Here is a 3,650-nt window from a genome sequence, read left to right on the forward strand (position 1 = left end):
ATCTAGAGTATCATGCTAAATAATTACTTTGTGTATAATTATTTATACTCCACATTGTTCCAAACGATTTCGAACTCGAGAATAACAAAACATTCCGTGAATTAGTTAATACTAGCTTATGAGACTTATCTTTGTTATGCCCCTTGCGGTTCCAATAAATCCTCTCCGGTTGTATAACCAAAGTCTCCTGGTGGGAGAGCGTAAAATTGGTGAATAGATCTATTCGGGACCGACAATCCCACACCTAAAGTGCTAGCTATAGTTAGGCGGGCACGCCTGTGGTGACAAATTTTGTAATCGTACGATGCCTGAAGAACGTCAAGGAGGTCACGGGTCAAATTAGTATGGTTATACAACTCACAATATGTATAAACTAACCTTGTTTACAGATTTCTTTCTTCTATAATTTTATTTATGTGATAAAACTACTTATCTACGTACTGGAGTGTATTCCAGGAACATAACTTATGGTTTTATTATTAGTAATAAAACTACTATACTTACTGGCGGTAACCAGGGCTTTCAAACGGAACATACTTTTCATATAGAAATCAACAAACATGTTAGAAAATATGGGATTTCATTGGAAAACATGCATAGGTATTTCATAACTCGGTAACAACGGATTTCGATACTAACTGCATTCTTTATTAATGAAAATGAAGTATTTTCATAAACTTTAGTAACCAGTTTTTCATTACAAAAACATGCTTATGAACTCTCAGCTTTATGCTGATATATTTTCAAACCGCTTGTATTCTCAGGCCAACGTTAGACAGGTATCTCGTTCACTTTTGGAGACGACGGAGCATATAGAAGTCTCGTCTTTATTTTTTTTGTATATAATGATGTACCTAATATATGTTTTCTACGCTTTCAAACAAATGTAAATATTCTTATGTAATGTAATGGTTGTGTTTACTATGCCTACTATGTACAATGGTTGTGATGCTATACATGACGTCTCCCGCCCCCGGACGTTTCCGCCATTGTTTTCCTGACGGTTCGGGGGTGTGACAGATTGGTATCAGAGCTTTTGTTTATAGTGAACTAAGTATACCGAACCTTGCATGGTATATAACTATAAACACTAAGGGGCCAAAGCGCTCTGAACTAAAAGTATACTTTAAAATATAAGTATTTTGTAAGAAGTATACAAGAATACCTATACACCAGAAACAGTAATCACGAATAGAACAAAACAAAAGTAAATGGGTGTTGGGCACTGCGGTTAAACCCGGGCAGTTATGTAGCCATGTCTAGGGTCAAATTAGCCTGATCAACTATATTCATTCGAGACATGGCCAACATGTGCTTGGGAGTGACTGTGGTGTACAGCAGGCCTAAAACTTACCAAATATCCATATAACAAGTCATTGTCACAACAAAACATAAAATACTATATGAGTATTTTCTAGAGTCAAATTCGTTGTAAAGGTCCTTATCCAAGTATAGCTGCTCATTCCCTTAGCGATAATTCTCTTGCATTGGTAGTTTTTCCTATTTATTATCGCGTAGTATAACACCCCACCTATCATAATGAGATATCTCTTGTTTCATATCTCTTGATTCAACCCAGAGGACTTACCATCCTTTCCCTCCTAATCATTTCAGAAAAAGATGCCTCCAAGGAAATGACCCAGCTCAAATAACAACAATCCTCCTACTCGGTTCGATCATATCATGTTTCAGGCAGCTGTTACTGCCGCTGTGGCTGCTGCAATGTCACAGATGAACCCTAGCGGATCTGGTGGGCCAGGAGGTGGTACCCACCCTCAGAATCAAGAGGGTGGTCAGGGACACCAGAAGGAGTGTTCCTATAAAGATTTCAGGAATGCGAAACCCACATCTTTCGATGGCACCGGGGGTGTTATTGCCCTGACTCGATGGTTCGAGAAGATCGAATCTATTTTCGAAATCTGTTCCTGTTCGGAAATCAACAAGGTGAAATTCTCCGCCTGAACTTTCACCGACAAAGCATTGACTTGGTGGAATGGCCAAGTCAAATCCTTAACCCTGCCAGTAGCAAATTCTATGGGTTGGGAGAGCTTGAAAGAACTTATGCTTGCCGAGTATTGCCTGCGGGGCCAAATACAGAAACTGGAGCACGAACTCTGGAACCTAAAGATGAAGGGTTCTGATATTGCCGCCTACAATTCTAGGTTTGAAGACCTAGCACTTCTTTGTCCGGGAATGGTCAACCCGGAAAGCAAGAAGATATAGAGATACATTTGGGGATTGACGCCCCCAACTCAAGGGAATGTCTTGGCTGCTAGGCCAAACACTTTTGATAGCGCCAAGTGCCTGGCGCAGACCCTCATAGATCATAGGGTCGATCTGGATAAAGTGGCAACCACTTCTGAGCCAGCAAAGGAGAGTGGGGAGAATAAGAAGAAATTCTGGAACAAGCGAAAGGGTCAGAATTCGCAAGGATCCCCCAAGAAACAACAAACTGTGGCGGTCCACGCCGCTACTACTCCTATCGCCGCCCCTACAGCTCAAGCACCTACCAGTTGATATACTAGTACCCTCCCTTGGTGCAACAAGTGTAGTTACCACCATCGTATCCCCGGCCAATGTCGTGAAATGATTTGCAGCAACTGTGGGTAATTGCCCCAAAGCAACAATGACTAACAACCAAACAAGCATCCGGAGCAGGTGTCGGTCAAGCCTGTTATGGTTGTGGTGAGATTGGGCATTATAAGAGGAACTGCCCCAAAGCAACAATGACTAACAACACCGAGAGAGTTCTAACGAGGGGGCAAGAGGAGGTAGTCGCCGATCCCACCGTTGTCACGGGTACGTTCCTTCTCGACAACTCTTATGCATGCATCCTTTTCAATTCTGGTACGAAAAGAAGTTTTGTTAGCCATTCATTCAAACATCTTCTTAAACATAATCCTCAACCGCTAACCGAAACATTTACCGTCGAGATGGCTAACGGTGAGAAAGAGAACGCTAACGATATATTCATAAGCTGCACCCTTACCCTCAACGACCATTCTTTCCCCCATTAACCTTATGCCAGTCTCTATAAAAAGCTTCGATGTTATCATTGGCATGGAGTGGTTGAGCCCTAATCATGCTGATATCCTTTGTTACAAAAAAGCTATCCGTCTCAATCTTCCCTCTGGCCAGACCCTCATGATCTACGGCGATAAACTTAGTACCAATCTTCGCAGCATTTCATGCATCAAAACCCAAAAACTTCTGCGAAAGGAGTGCCATGCATTCCTAGCCCATGTGATAAACGAGAAACAGGAAGTTAAAGACCTCGAGAGCATTCCCGTAGTCTGCAATTTTCCGAATGTCTTTCCCGAAGAACTCCCGGGAATTCCTCCCGAATGCCAAGTTGAGTTCCACATCGACCTAATCCTCGGAGCTAATCATGTAGCCAAGTCCCCATACCGCTTAGCGCCAACAGAAATGCAAGAGTTATCCAGCCGGCTCAATGAGCTACTCAGCAAAGGATTTATCAGACCGAGTTCCTCACCTTGGGGAGCCCCGGTGTTATTCGTGAAGAAGAAATATGGATCCTTTCGGATGTGTATAGACTACCGTGAATTGAACAAGATGACCGTCAAAAACCGTTATCCTCTTCCTCGAATAGATGACCTTTTTGATCAAATTCAGGGAGCCAGTTAATTCTC

This window comes from Lactuca sativa, chromosome 7 (assembly GCF_002870075.4).
Source record: "Lactuca sativa cultivar Salinas chromosome 7, Lsat_Salinas_v11, whole genome shotgun sequence".
NCBI lineage: Eukaryota > Viridiplantae > Streptophyta > Magnoliopsida > Asterales > Asteraceae > Lactuca > Lactuca sativa.